The following is a 17500-nucleotide window of genomic DNA, read 5'->3' as shown; positions in this document are numbered from 1 at the left end:
TTTTGGAAACAGAGATGTTCAATCCAAGCTGATCTCCCTTGATCTTTAGAGAATGGAAAAAGACACTATTGAAGTTATGACCTCTCTCATCTTACAAAAAAGTATTCATCTGGTGGAGAATTTAAGATAAAAGGACGATAGACACACAGTAAAAGATGCAATAACCTCTGGAGAATTTTTTTGGTGTGTTTATAACCCAAATATGTCAGCATGAATAAGAACATGAGAGTAATAGAAACCAAATATGATAAAACTACTTCGAGATATGGATACTGATCGGTCTGATATAAAGATTAAATATTTAAACAAATATCCCTTTGCCATGATTCACAAAGACCTAGTTTACTCGGGACTGTGTCATTATTCTAGATCTCTCTACACTACTTAAACTCACAGACACAGTATAATACAATACAAGAGTGACAAGAGTAAAAAAAAAAAAACAATAAAAAAAAATAAAATAAAGACAATGACAACTTGCATAAAAATGAGAAAGAAAACGGGAATTGATTTTTCTTGCAATCATAAAAAATATCAATTACGTTTCCATACACTCTTATAAACTCTTACCCTCTATACGCAAAGAACACAAGATATGAGTTAAACGAAAGAAAAGATTCAATAAGGACATTGGGGATCGAAATAAAATCGTGCTCATGGAAACTGCCATAAATGGGTATGGATGAACTCCAACTTCATGAATTTTAATATTCGATGAAGAAGTTTGAATTGTTATGTAAAATTTATTTGTAAGTGTTTTGATAGTATCATGATTATATTAAAACCCAGATTATGACGGTATCCGAGAATAACCGTGAGCCCGTGCTTAGTAGGAAATGCTGGCGAAGTTAAAGATGATAAGATGATACCTACAAAGGAAACACACACATATATTTATATACGTACGGTATATCTATATATATATATAAATATATAAATATATATATATATATATATATATAATATATATATATATATATTATATATATATATATATATATATATATAATAAATATATATTGACTGGAAGGCTTGGGTTCAATCCTCTGTTCCACACGTGATTGTGTGCTGATATTATATATATATATATATATATATATATATTATATATATATATATATATATATATGTATGTATATATATGAGCTTCAGAAGGTGTCCATGATACAACCAGTCAAAGGAATCAAAAGGTTTTTTTTTTTTTTTTTTAAGTTTATTTTCAACGAAACGCTTTCGCCACATGAAACTTCTGTATATCATCAGTCTGTAAGAGAGCAAGAGACACATAAATAAACATTAAATGACAAAAACAAAGGAACTCACAAATATTAAAATAGTCTTCAAAATTAAAAATCAAAGTAAAAACATACAAAGGTAAAGAGAGAGAGAACAACCCAAACACCAACCGTCCATAATGTAGAGAGAGGATGGAATGACTAAAAAACCAGTTGACGAAGACGACGTCAACTATGCCAGGTATAGAGCTATTGAGGAGGTATTGCTATTGAGTGAAGGAACAAGTTTCTTAATGTATAACGACTCGAGGGTAGTTAGAATGGTCAGGATTTTTGACATAATCTATTATTTGAATTGTTCTTTTTGGATTTCAATTTTGCCATTAGAAGCGTGGTCCTAATATTGGAAAATTCAGGCTGTTTTATTTTCTGACCAGTACGGAAGCTGAAACCCAGATGGCTACAATATCTGACCGCCATAAATAATTTTATGGCGGAGTCATACTACTATCACATACATTATGTTGCTTTACATTTTCTTGTTTTAAATGTTATGATTACCAGGTGACTACCAGTGTTACGCACGGAAAAAAATATATCCACATACGCTTGAAATCATGTGGTATGATATTTGTGGCCTATTTCATCGCCTGAATACATACATAAACATACATACATACTATGTTATGTATGTGTGCTCCCGAACGATGTGTTAAATATACGAAAGTACTTGGCACTCTGTCTTTTCTTTTTTTTTTTTTTTAAATTTTCCCTGTGGCTTCTGCTGACATACATACATATGTAGCCTATGTATGTGTATACATATATTTACCCTTAAGAAGAGAACATGAATTATTCCACGTCTAAGACCAATTTGCTTCCATCCTCACGCATCATTGACTTTTTCCCAGACGATTTTCATTATGGGAAAATTGTCCTTATTATGGAAACTTATGTATCATTCCCCATTTTCGCTTATTAAGGGGAGGGGTACCGATGAGGTTAGTGTGGGTGGGGGGGGGTGAGGGGAGGAGGGAGGGGAGGAGGGAAGGCCTGGAAGGTATCAAAGGTCTTTTTCCCTTCAAACAGATGATGGGTTTCATTTTGCCAGGCGCGTCGGTAATTGCAGGACGCCTCTCGTACGCGACATTTATTGCGAAAACTTGAGCGGCCATTGACGATTAGTCAAGCCGTTAGCTCTTCCTTCGTGCTTTTTTCGGAGTAAAATTGTCCAGAAGTATGAGAGACAGGTGGTCCTGCTATCCCGACTTCTGATTTACGTACAATTTCTGGCCTAGGGTTAAGTAACAATAAAGCTTGAACTAAATCGCTATAACCTTAACGAGATCAATTTGGGTACGCTGATACCATTTCGAGCCTTCCAAGATGATTGATGACCTTGTTTCCTTAATATATATATATAGATATATATATATATATATATATATATATATATATATATGTATGTATGTATGTATGTATGTGTGAGCGGCGCGTGTCTGTGTGTGTGTGTGTGTGTGTGTGTACTTATTCACAAAACTCTCTGGATAACCTTGCCACTGAAAGCTTTGAATTCAAAAGACAATGAATAAAGAAAATACCACCTCCTTGAAGACCAAGCAGTAGAAAAAGTAGTGACCATGACATAACAATGCTACAAAAATGTGCGAATACGTACATGTATCCAATGATTAGGAAAACTTATTCACATAAAACCTTGACATGCTGTACATGAGAACGTTAAAAGCACATTTTTTTTTTCGGCACGACTCAAATAAAAGTGACGGGAGCCGTGAGCATGACGTAGTAAGTCTTAACATGTAAACAATTCGACTATTCTCATCTTCCTCCTCATCATAAAGTCTGAACAAGACTACAGCAATGTTTACTCTGTCATTCGGTCTGAGAGAGGAAATGCAGGTGCAATCCGTAATCCATTTTTTCCCCCTCCAGTCGAGAGGGGGCGCTTTCATAAGTCGTGCCTGGGTAGGGCGTTTTCAAGATATTTATTCCTTTTCCCCAACAGAGCATACAAGGAAGATTTTAGCTTCTTTTATAATTTGATTATCGACTGAAAGGCTCAAAGTTTCATGTTGAATGTGCTATAATACCCATCTAACGAGAGAGAGAGAGAGAGAGAGAGAGAGAGAGAGAGAGAGAGAGAGAGAGGGTTGGGGGGTTTGTATTCTAAAAAAAAATCATTTTCAATCGAGTAGAATTACGGAAGTACTCGGTATCTAAGAAAATCTAGATAACATTTTAATAGGTCTAATATGATGCTATTAGACTGAGCATTGATCTTTATAGGCTGTTTGCTTTCTCTTATTTCCTCTACCAGCGGAATCCGAATGCCAGTAATAATTTCCAGTGCAATGGGTTGGAGCAATGTGCCTAAAAATGCTCCTGTACTAACCAGGACTGAAAACTGGCCTACGAGGTGGACTAAATTTCAACAAGAATGTGCATTTGCTAAAACCAACGTACAACCAAGCCGCTGTAAGATATATGCTTTATATCTAAACACCAATAAGATTTGAATGAAAGTTTCATGAAGGGGAAATAACTTTTCATTAAAAGAGATTTCGATCCTATCTAACTTCTTGAATACACTTTCCGCCTTCCAATTGCCATTCTCACTCAATACTAGCCCCTCAAAAGGTACGGAGACTGAATAAAACGTTCGTCTCGATCTATTTTTATATTACTATCATTACTGGTGGTGTGTGATCAGTGTGGCATTATTATCCTAGTTCCAACCCTAAGGTAAGATGAATTCGTTACGGACGCTTTTTGCTTTTGTTACCAAAGATGACAAAACTATAAAAAAAGTTTTAATGTTTTCATAATTCACAAACTATCACACAGATATATGTATTAGGGCTTGAGCCTTGTATGATAAGGCGCCCTATGAGGTAATGTTAGACTAGCGATAATCTATACGCTAAGTCGGTTGGTATGCACTTCCATCTTCAATGGAGTGTCTGGGGTTTTTGTAGATCACTTACGAAGTCGGTATTATCTTTACGACGATGTTGTTAAACTCATGGTTCGGTGAGGTTCTTGTAGAAACACAAGGTAAAAAAATAGTATATATTCTTCTGAAGTTTTACATGATGAAGATCAGGTATGATCGTACAAGTCTTCTATGACGATAGCTTGATCGCTTCTGCCAATGATGATGGCTAATCCTATTCCTCTACATGATAAAGCTTAGGTAAAGAGGTACAGGTCTTCTAATGACGATAGCTAACTCTCTTCTGCCTGTCTACATCTCTGTTACAAGTTATGAAGGAACAGACAGTAGTTCGAACATATGAACATACTATCAATTAGCACTAGTTACATACGAACACACAATCGAATGAGACACGCTACAGATCACGTAGGCCGTTTGAATATAGGTCGGGGTAGTTGTCTCAAGCAGGGAGCTAGGACTAATGTTTATAAAACAATTTGAATGACTACAGGTGACGGCATGTTATCTTAGCTTACATACTTATTGTATACGTCATCTTAGCGTCTCTAGTCTGATCACATTCCTGCAAGCAATCTTTTATATATATGGACTAACATTCCATATTTTATTATGTAAACACTTACATAGCTCGGTCAGCTACCAAAACCAGCTACTGATATTACTCAAACTTGACTTGCATTAGACTTATAGGAGTGTGATACAGACACTATGTGAATATATATATAATATATATATATATATATATATATATATATATATATATAAGTAAATAAAAATTCATTGTGTACATGAATTGATTCAAGTAATAAAATATAAAACAATGATATTGGTAAATAATAGTGATCACGGATATATAATGATACAGTTTTTCACTTCATCTCATCAAGATACTTATGCTACAGAAAATACTAATGTACTCTGATAATTGCATAGAATGAAGATTAACATGATAAAAAATCATATTTTAACTGATAAAATTTTCATATATGATTGATAACATTATTAATGTTTATTCTGATTGATTCGTTGATTTTCTTTCATGCTAAATGTTATATATCTGATTCATTAATTCATATACTAACTCATAAATAACTGCAGATATGGTAAGATAAAAAGGTAACAGATTGATTATAGGCTACCTGATTTGTTTATACATATGTATATGATTCATATAATTGATGATTAATATATGTGCACTTTAAATAGATTCCTATTGCGTACACGCAAAGATATATTTCGATTCCGTTATTTATGATCATTTATATATAGATTCCTAGTGCGTACACGCAAAAAATATATTTCGATTCTGTTATTTATGATCAATTATATATATGGATACATGATACTTTATATATAGGATACATGACCGAGGTTTATACTACTTCACTTTTACTAGCTTCGAACAACTTTTCGTCCATTACACAGTTCCAGACAACCACCTTTAGCCAATTGAAACGGCCTTTTTCAATGGTTAAAACAAGGGGAAAATTTGCCATGGGCGGGTCCAACGTTCTATTTTGGCGCTCATACTTATTATTCTCTGCATCCTAAGCTACACGATTACGTTCGCGATGAATAGATCATCCCAGCACGAGTCCTTCGCCAGCAAAAGTAGAGTTTGAATATCCTTCGGGTCGTAATTGTCGGAAGTATGTCCCATTCGTAGTCGATTTCCACAGCCACGGAGCATTCGCATTAAAACGAGATTAACGAGAGTACGGTGTCGGTCGAAGAAGTCATGAAATTCCTTTCACATTGTAGGCGGTTGTTACTTGACTGTAGTCATCCGCAGCGACGAACGATTTTTTGAAGTTGCTATGTGAAACTCTCGTACTGCAGGATCTGTAACAGGTTCCATTAATCAGCCTGCAAGTGAAATTATACTTGTCACAAGGGCAAAGTAAATTCAGACGACATCCAAATACAGGGGAGGGGAGAGAGCCATTTAGACCAGACGTAACCCACATGAATTCGCTGATATTTCGGAATTCAAAAGAGTCCGCTGTACAAACTTTTTTATCCATGGCATTAACAATGAGTGAACCTATCCAGGTCTATGATTATAAAAAATAAATAGATATCATTACGAATCTCAAAGAAATTCGATATTACTGGTAGTAAGTTACTAGACAAAGAAGTGGAAAATGGAGCTATTGTAAGATTGCCAGGCAACATAAGAGTCAAAGAGAAGATTAATCATGATTCTATGTGCCCTAACAAAAGTTTCATATTCAATTTTCTCGTGCGCATCCTCTGAGTGGTTAACTTTTAAAAACATTATTATAGGTAGGAGATGCAACGAAAAAAAACCCACTATGTAACTAATTTCTATGTAAACTTTGGGTTTTCCAAGAAAATGTGACATTTTCCCATGAATGTGATTTACTTGAATTGTAATAGGCTAATGTTGCAAGTAAATATTTCTTATCCACAACTTGATAATTCTAAATGTCCGTTTACCCATGTCATAAGCTGAATTAATGACTCTAATTAAATTAATTCATTTTGTTGTTATAGAAATTCTATTTGCTTATATTGTTCATTAATTTTAAAATTATTACAAGTCCTTAACTAATTGCATTACACACACGGATAAGAATATGTTATGTGGCCTGTCATGTGACCTATGAACCACATGTGAAGTTCATGAACTAAGCATTCCTTTCTCCAGTCAATCTGCTGTTGCAAGCAGAGACGACACACAGATGAAGCCTGTGTAAGCAGATTATTGAGGTTAAAAGGAACAAATGCTGATACGGCAATGATGACGTCGTCACTTGGCAGGAGATTGCTCTCAGCCAGCTAAGAGTTACGTTACTTGCTGTAAGAGATCGACTTTAGTATTTTCAAATTGATATTTAGTGTTTTAATTCTTCCTCACCCGCAGGAGAAGAATGTCTGAAAAAAAAAAAAACAGTACCAAAATTGAACAATATATTAGTTTCATGTTGGAAATCTGCATAATTGTAATTATGTTAAATTAAATATTCCTTATTCAAACTATATGAAAAAGGTTTCCATACAAATTCTATATATATTATTAGCCCTGTATAAGATTCATATAGGATTATTTCATAGATAACATTTTCACTTCTAGACTTCCTGACTTTAAAATCTCTTTTATTTTATTTTATTTTATTTTATTTATTATTAGTTTTATTTATTTATTTATTTAATTTAATTTTTTTTTTTTTTTTTCATTGACTACGAATATAAATCACCGGGACAGACAATATGTCAGTAGGTTTTGATATGTGTTTGAACTTTTAGCTTATTTGTCATTACTAAAGCGTTAAGTTAGAGTTCAAATCTTTACGCATATATATTGGATATTTAATGGTTACGTTTTGCTTATTGATATTATCGTGATTCTTTTTTTATTATAATTTGTAACCCTTCCGACTTCTTACGAGTGTATTATATTGACTCCACTTGTATCCATATTTATTTTATTTTTTTATATTTATTTATTATATATTTTTTGATATATCTTTGATAAATTAATGGTTGGCTTGAATATGTTGGAAAAGTGTTCTAGCGGCGTACCGTATAAGGCTACTTGCGGCATCAATTCTAGATACAAGAATATCAATGATAAAGGTATTTAAACCGCGAGAACCGCTATAATCCAGTTCGGATCCAACATCACGAGTTGTAACTCGTAAGACATTGACACTTCCTATTTAATTATCCGTTATTCTACCAAAACCGATTGACTCTGGGTGATCAAATATATTATTGGTTTTCTTAATGGAAAGGAATTCACACAACGTGTTAAGGAGATTATTAGTTGATTTACACCACCCGAGTCACAGATTATTATGTGTTGAATTCCATATTTACTGATTTAGCACTCATAAATATTCGTAACGCACTCAATTGCGGTGTTTGTTTTTAGTGCTATTAATTCTATATAACGTGTCAAGGAACTATTAACATAAGAAGTGTTTATTCCCTCTGTCAGACTCGTAATTCTGTTAATAATTCTACGTATATTCTTTCAAGGATTGATTTGGCACAGGATAGGCCCTTAACTGACAGGTGTCTTAGTGTGTCCTTGTCTTCATGACACGTGTTACAATCAGTTATGCTTTTATATCTGTAAGCATTGTAGGCCAGTAAAATAGTGATTGGCTTTCTGTGACATAGTAGGGAACCCTGGATGACGGAATGCAACCAGTTTATGACGATTGGTATGAAAGAGATTATTACTAATACCTGGTCGTTAGTCATCTGCTGTGTTCTTCGGGTTTTCCTCGTCACAGACCTACATATAATATTACATTTGATTACATTATTCTGATACACATACTTTAAATATATTTTTGCTTTAGGGTTTCTGCTCGAATTGTGTATTGTTTATGCTTAGCCGCTGACCCTGTTTCCGTTTCGAATGTGTTTGTTGTTTGGTGTTTATTGCTGCTGACTCTGTTTCCGTTCGAAGTGTTTATTGTTTGGGTTATGTCTGTTGACTCTTGCTTTGTTCAGTTTGTAACAGTTCTGCGCTCCAACCCAGATATTCAATGCTCGCGATCTCTTGGGTTAAGGAATTTTCTTGTTTAGATACGGTTTTAACAATAGGTACGGATGTTTCTATATTTTTTAGTCTAATTAATGGTTCTTTGCGGTTTTTATGGTGCGGGATTGCGGGATAATGCGTCAGCTATGATATTTGCTTTCCCAGGTAGATATCTTATCTTGGCTCCAAAGACCTGAATGATCATTTTGTCACGAGTTCCTTTTGGACTGTGATTAAAGCCTTTGAAAAACTCGGTAAAGGACTCATGTTCAGTAAGGACTTTATCAGGATAGCCATAGATTATGAACTTAAAATGTACTAGTGTTAAAGATACCTAGCCCTTCCTTGCCTATTACTGCATATTTACTTTCAGAGGGCTTTAGTTTACGTGAATAAAAAGCTATAGGGAAGAACTGTTTATCATATGACTGAAGTAATACCCCTCTTACCCCTTGGTCTGAGGCGTCTGTTGCAATAAAAAAAAAAAAATTCCTTATTTAAATCAGGGATTTTTAAGTTAGGTAAGCTGCATTATTCCGCGTTTTAAGATATCGAACGCCTGTTGATGCTTTTCAGACCATAATAAATCTACGCTCTTCTTCGTAAGATCTGTTAAAGGAGCTGTCATGATTGAAGAGTTACATATTTATAATACGATTGTAATACCCACTACAGCGCAAAAGTGCTGTATCCCCCTTTTACGTTAATAAGTACCGGAAAGTTATGAATAGCCGACACCTTACATGGACTACTTTTAAGACCTTGACCAGACACATAAAACCTAGATAAACATGTTCGGTTTTTTTAAAAACTCACATTTAGATATTTTACTCTGAGATTATTTGTCTTTGTCTCTGTAGCACTAGCTCTACTTTATGTGAATGTACTTCTAAGGTATTAGAAAAGATTACAAGATCATCCATATAGGCATGTAGGTTATCCCCTAAAGTCTCCAAACACTATATTGTAATTGGGGCGCAACGTAAGCCGGAGGCATACGTAAAAAATTGATAATGTCCCCTGAGTGTGCTGAAAACGGAGTATGAGGTACAATCACTTAGGTAATGGTATTCTGGTAAAAGCTTTTAAGTAAGTCCAAGTTGGTGAAAAAAAAATTTATTCTAACCTAACAGAGATAAGATGTCGTCGGTACATCGCACTGGAAACTATCGGAAGTCGTTTCCTTGTTTAAGCGACAGAATCTCGCAGATACGCCAAGTCCGATCTTTTATGGCATGACGTTTGAGGGAAAAATTATATTGGGCTTATTTGATTTCCTAATGACCTCCTCTTACTAACATATTTCAACTTCGTCATTTATCTCTATTTTGAAATTTCATTGGGGTTCTACACGAAGGTACGTATATAGCTTTATGTTTGTCCTTAGACCGTATTTTGTTTTCAATGACATCCGTTTTTCTCCCCAGAGATCACTCGCTAGTGGAGAAACTTCCTGGTATTCAGGTAGAAGATAAAAAAAAATTCTGCTGAATCACCTCTGCTTGAATGACTTTACGGATATTACTTTAGATAGATTATCAGAGAGATTCATCCACGACTGGTTGGGCGTGATTAAAAACTAGCAACAATAAAAAATGCGATATTTATAACTTCCGTATCCACGATATGTATACTTTTAGGGCTTTGTTCGCGGAAATCGTTATATTTCAGAGTGTCGGGAAGGATTAAAAATTTCATTCCCAGCAAAGTCTTTTTACACGCACTAAGACATTCGAGGGTGCATGCTTCTCGAGATTTTTGCGTGCAAAGTACGACTGCGGTTGTGGGAGAATTCTGTTGGGTCATTTGAACAATGTTACGATTTATGAGACAAATGTATAGTTCCTTTATATAAGTTATTATTTGATTAACTGTCTCATTTTTGTTCAAACGGATTTTAATATGTTTGAAGGTTTATAGGATTTTCCTTTGATAAACACGCCTTATTTGCAGGATGTAAGATAATATTTGGTATACTCCTAGATGGATCTTACAATTACACTACATACAGATCAATGTTTTTTATAACTATAGAGGTATCTGTAAGCGCTCGCTTATCCGGACTTCTCATTAGGGAAGTTCGAACAACAGACGGTGAGTCCGTAAATACAAGATATTGCGTGTACTAAGAAATACAAGATATTCTAATTTTTACGGCGCGTCAGTTGGGCTTAATCCACCAGTATTTATTATAACTTAATGTATTATTACTAGAACCTGCTCTGATTACTTGATACTGTCGTGTGATGCATAGGAAAAATCCTTTTTAGTTCAAAAAGATATCGGTATGTATGAACCAACATCGCTTTTCCCCACTCTGCTAGAGTCGCTTATTGTGTGGAATTTGCTTTGCTTTGAACACTTCGGCAGTTTTTCGACTGACCTTGACCGCTTGACTAGGTGACACAGTCACCGAGTTTGCTTGTTTGATTCTGAACGGGCTACTGTTTCTATTTCTTTTTGTAATAATTAGGATCCTTCTCTTTATTACCATCGGCAACGTATTGTGTGTTTTTAGCATTATGTTGCTGGTTACGTATAAAGCAATGAATGATGAACTATTAGGAACTGAGCGATTACTAATAAGACAAGTTATCACTACTGCATACAATATTAACTGTTTGTACTTCATTCTTTGCTAAAATTTGAAATAGTGAGGGATCCTGGTCAGCGCGTTTAGCCTGATGAAAGTTTTTTACAGACATGTTATTCCTTGCAATCCAGCCATATTTTTAAAGTTAAGTTGAGTCATTGAGGTTCGATATTTTATATAACTCAAAAAACTCAAGGCTAAAACTGCGATCGGGACTTTGCAAAGGAGCATTTATTGTCATGACCCGAAATAGTGTTACCTCTAATTTATATAGATTTGTACGGGTGTTCCACTTGTTTTTGTGTGTTTTCTAATCACTACGGTGCTTAACGACCCTATCCATGCATCTGTATAAATACAGACGTCCACTGCGTAAACGACATATCACTGTTTAATATGATTTGTTACGTAAGGGATTAATAATCACCCAAAATGATAAAATTAACATAGTATATGATTATGATATTTTAGTAGAACTTCTGGAAACAGACACTCAAAGATAAAAACTCGCAGTAGCGAAATCTCAATGATGTAGATAATTTCTGTAAAAAGGTAAGATTAAGAATGTCTCGTAACTTCAGCCACAGGAATACGAAATTCGACCTGTAAAGGAAACACTCAAAGTTACTCCAAATGAAATAAAAAATTGATACTTAGCTTGCTTTTGTGGGAAGTCACGGTGTTCCGATAACGACACACGGCCTTGGTCCTCCTTCTCTATTTAGCGGACGACCTGGTTTGGCTTCAGTTTCCCCCGTGCGCGTTGTTTCGATGATTCGAGCCCTTGAAAATCCGATGCTGCAGACGCGTTCGGTTTGTTTCTTGAAGTTCCGGAAACGCTCACTAACGATGTTTTCTTGAATGATTCTAATGAGAGACGAAGCTTCCGTTGCCGTAGGAAAAGGACACGTCGGTTTTGTTTCTTGAAGTTATTCACTAAACGATGATACTAAGTTGCTTGACGAATCTTGTTGTTTTCTGAAGTCGCTCACTAACGATGATACTAGGTTGCTTGACGAATCTGCTGCTTCCGTCGTCGTTGACTTTTCCTTATGATACATGATTTATTATTCTGGTGTTTCTTCGTAGGACGTTGTAGAGTTCTTCTGGTCCGCTGGCCACCAATATTAGGTTTTGAGCCTTGTATGATAAGGCGCCCTATGAGGTAATGTTTAGACTAGCGATAATCTATACGCTAAGTCGGTTGGTATTGCACTTCCATCTTCAATGGAGTGTCTGGGGTTTTGTAGATCACTTACGAAGTCGGTATTATCTTTACGACGATGTGTTAAACTCATGGTTCGGTGAGGTTCTTGTAGAAAACCAACAAGGTAAAAAATAGTATATTCTTCTGAAGTTTTACATGATGAGATCAGGTATGATCGTACCAAGTCTTCTATGACGATAGCTTGATCGCTTCTGCCAATGATGATGGCTAATCCTATTCCTCTACATGATAAAGCTTAGGTAAAGAGGTACAGGGTCTTCTAATGACGATAGCTAACTCTCTTCTGCCTGGTCTACCATCTCTGTTACAAGTTATGAAGGCAACAGACAGTAGTTCGAACATATGAACATACTATCAGATGACATAGTTACATACGAACACACAATCGAATGAGACACGCTACAGATCACGTAGGCCGTTTGAATAATAGGTCGGGGTAGTTGTCTCAAGCAGGGAGCTAGACTAATGTTTATAAACAATTGAATGACTACAGGTGACGGCATGTTATCTTAGCTTACATACTTATTGTATACGTCATCTTTAGCGTCTCTAGTCTGATCACATTCCTGCAAGCAATCTTTTATATATATGGACTAACATTCCTATATTTTTATTATGAAACACTTACATATGCACAGGGACTAAGCTAATAATACAACTGATGACATAAAACTGGAACATGTTTCAAAAGCGGTTTGGAAATATGACCTACCCATAATTAAATATATTCGAAAATATCTAAAAACTTTTAATAAACATATCAATATAATGAAATATAAAACATTGAGCTCGAGATCCACAAACAGACACCAACGTTGACATATAAAAAAAAAATACCACATCTCTACACCGGATGCGATGAAAGTTAAGATAAAGTGCTTCATCCTTCCTTCCATCCCGTTTTTCTAACCATTTCAAAAAGCCCTCCCTTGTAAGCTGCACTCAAAAGTGAATTTGGAATTCTGTCTGATCTCTAAGGCGAAGAAAGACAAGGGGACCCAACAAGACTCTCTCTCTCTCTCTCTCTCTCTCTCTCTCTCTCTCTCTCTCTCTCTCTCTCTCTCTCTCGATTAAACTTAAAGTCCAACTTCCTCTTTACTCTCACACTCCCTCTTACCCTTCTGATTTCTATAGCAACCCCTAATAGCTTTGCATTTGCCTATGTCAATTTGCTTTAAGGGGCGACTAAGTTGGGAAGTCACGGCGGTATGACTCCCGAAAAATGAGCTGCAATCATTCTCATAGCATTCTGGAGGACTTTAGAAGTTACGTATATCAGTTTAAAACATTTAAGAAAAAAATCCAATTGCAGACTTGTCAGACGCCCAATGTGTTATCCATATTATTACTATTATTATCCAGGAATTACACCTCCGAAAACAAAGAAGAAGGGAATGATGGAGCGCAGCTACACATTCCTATCGCATGATCAAGTGGTTATATAGCAACTATATACTCCTAGTACCGGATGGCAGTAGGCAAATTTAAGCATTAACCACACCCAGAACTACCTGACTTTTTTAATGGAACGAAAAGTAGAGTTACTACTTACTAAGGTATTGCTATACTCTGTAATCTAAAACTATTTTAAGTCCTTATATAATTGCATCGTAGACACTGAAAACGTCGTAAAATTCCGCATTCCAATGGAAAGTTATTGCTTCAGGAATTCGTGAAAAAACTTTACTTCCTTGAAACTGTTGTTTTACCTGGCATGAACTCTTGCTCCTAAGGCAACGGCAAATCGAACCAGATGCCGCAATACGCCGCGCTACGTTAGTCATGCTACGATGCCAATGGCAGCATGACTAGTTTTTCATTTTGCATTTATTCACACACAGTCGTGCGCTCGGATGTGTGTGTGTGTATGTGTGTGTGTTTCTTTTACGTTTAAGGAATGCAGGAGGTTAATAACCAGTTGAAAGGTGTTTAGGTAAACTCTGCTTCCCATCCTCATACATAGCATATAAAATAGTACATTAATCAGGAGATACTGTTTACAACATTCATTACAGGCATGCTTGTAAAGCAAACCCGATAAATACTCTGAGAAGTATCTATTTCATTAAACAGAGATTTTCGGAGCTGTTTGAAAAACGTATAGGAATTTCATGAAAAATAAAAGATGTTTCCAAAGTATTCATTCACAAAACTCTAACTGAAGATAACCTTCAGATAAGTCTTTCCAACATATTGGTCAAATATCTTTTATTATTATGGAAACGGATATCTCGTCTTGAGCTGTCTTAATCGCCAGAACAATTTTTTATTTTCTTTTTGAATTTGTATGATTATTATTACTTATTATTCTATTATTATTATTATCATCATCATCATTTTATTACTATACGTAATTCACCAGGTAAAGGAAACATGATTAATATTGAAAAGGATTAAGGGATATGTAATCAAGAAAAATGTGAAGTAGATTTTAGCTCAATTTTCATTAGTAATAAGCTGGCCATACACGTACACGACTGACATCCGGTTTTTTTCCTGCCGGGATTAGCGCGGGCTCTAATCCAGAGCAATAAATCAAAATACCACAACTTGGGTACATATACTAACATTGGGCAAAGCTACAGACTACTGCAATGGTAAAAAATAAAATACTGTCAAAACAAAGGTGGGTCAACCCAGTGGTCCTGCTAGCCCGATCCCCACACACACCACAGATTGGAAGGGGAATGCCAGTCTTGGCTAGACTGACCTGTCCGGTTTGAACATGTTGTAAAGATGAGAGGGGACTGGCTGCACTGGCCGGGTTTGTCGTTTTTTATCCCCATACGCGATAAATATTGGCCAGTTCATACAAATCTCTGTAAAATCAGCGTGTCAGTCCTTACAATACGCCTTAATGAAAAGCTAAACTTGCATAATAGCTTTATCATCGAATAAATAACAGGAAACCATCAAGTAGTTGAAATAACTTCCAATATGAGTAAATAATAATAATAAAAAATTTCCTCTGTTGTTTTTCCTAACTTCTGTACCCATTAATCTTCCATTAAGAGATTTATGATGAGCTAAGAATTTTCTCACTTATGTCATAACCTATCTTCACGCTTCACTCATAGAGTTATGATGATTCCATTAAATGACTAGCTTTTTAATCACAGCAAAAATTCCCTTCTTTACAAAAAGGAGGAGGAGGAGGAGGAGGAGGAGGAGGAGGGGAGGAGGAGAGAGAGAGAGAGAGATTGTACTTTAATGGAATTCCTCTTCCCTTTACTTTTTTTTATGAGAGAGAAGGGGGAGGGGGGGGGAGGAGGCGGAGCTATCCACCGTTATCATCAATCATCTACTAATTGTCTTTTTACCTCAAGATTTTTGTCCTTCAACGTGATTAAGGCCACGGGTTGGTTGATGTGCTTAATTTTTGTCCATCTCGAAATCCATCTCCAAAGGTTACTTGGTGTTTAGGGAGCCATTTTCGTTAATGTCTCTACTGAGTCGAATCTATGTATCTACTGCACGTTTATTCCAAAGTAATTATAATCAAGAAACCTTACATAGCGGAAAATACACAATATTTCCTTTTGCATAACCTTAATATAGCAGAACAAAAAGTAATAACAAAGAAAATACAGAATACCACGAGACTCTGAGACCAAAGTAGAAAAAAGTATTACAAATCGTTATCTAATTATTTCAGAACACTTATTGATTAAAAAAAACCATCAATGTCCAAAAAATTTTCAATTATTTTCAGAAAGATGATATTTCAAAAACTCTCACGCATACTACGATAAAATGACGGAGCTACTTCAACAAAACTAAATAATTATATTATTCAAAAGATTAGTTTTACCACTAAAGATAAACAACGAATATCAAGCAACTGTAGTAAAAAAATATTTGAAATTCACAGATTCAAGCAACGAAAAGTCACACTCAGGTGTCCAATGGGAAGCAAAGCATGGAGTTATTGACAAAATACCCATCAACATTTTGAAAAGGCAAGACTTTCTGGTCCTATTTATAAAGTGACCATTGTACGAAAAAGTATGCCCATAAACTACATTGACACATGTACACACACACACTGCTAAAAATGAATAGAAGGATTATTTTTCATCCTAAATCAAGATAATCCGTACAGGTACTTTTAAATGAAATCTTAATAGGTAACGCGAAGATCCATATCTTTACAAGTCTCATCAATCTGACAGAGGCATCTGACAACGGAATCTAGAATAGGTCAGAAAGTGGAGGGAAGTTCAGTATCCAAAAGGGCGTATCAGAAGGAACTTAAAGTATAAGAAGTTACGAGAGAAGGTTGGCAGGCCAATATCAAACTTTTTCATGGAAATTAAAAAGTTTAGAGTATGAAAGAAAGGGTCGAGATGGAGAGAAATGGTATCAGTTACACGAGGCGAAGACAGACATCTCGGGAGAAAGACTACGGCACAAAGACTTATATGAATATAACAAAGTAAGTAAAAATAATTTGTATTACTTTATCATGACGACGATGATACATGTAAGCAAACCTACTTTACCGCATGGGAGGATTTAGAAGTTTTGTTCTGCTACTGGAAAATGAGGATTATGCACAATTACACATGTATATAATACATATTCATAAGTACAACTCCTTTAAATTGTTAATGTACCCAATGTCAAAAAACTAAACCACAGTCTCATGGAAATCCACACAGAGAATATTTGGATTATGCTCCCTCTGCAGTTTTACTTTAATAGTTGTTTACAATGAAACAAATATATGAATCCGTGACTTGTTCTCTGAAAAATAACATGAAAAATTGGCAAAATAAATTTAAATCCAACCCATACATACATAAATTACGTAAACATATTCCGCTCTTGCGTTCATTTGAAAGAGAAAACTTCTAGGAGAATATGCACCCTCGAAACGGTGACAAACAAATAAACACTCACTCAAAGATACAATGAGAGAGAGAGAGAGAGAGAGAGAGAGATAGAG

At 35.4% G+C, this 17500-nt stretch overlaps 1 long non-coding RNA gene across 1 annotated transcript in view; it reads left to right on the top strand.

Annotated features, from left to right (window-relative positions):
• LOC135197612 (uncharacterized) overlaps positions 1–17500 on the top strand; it is a 221381-nt gene that overhangs the window by 72214 nt on the left and 131667 nt on the right. The window lies entirely within an intron of this gene.

The sequence above is a fragment of the Macrobrachium nipponense genome, chromosome 21 (genome assembly GCF_015104395.2).
Source record: "Macrobrachium nipponense isolate FS-2020 chromosome 21, ASM1510439v2, whole genome shotgun sequence".
Classification (NCBI taxonomy): domain Eukaryota; kingdom Metazoa; phylum Arthropoda; class Malacostraca; order Decapoda; family Palaemonidae; genus Macrobrachium; species Macrobrachium nipponense.
This window is presented reverse-complemented; position numbering and strand designations above follow the sequence as displayed.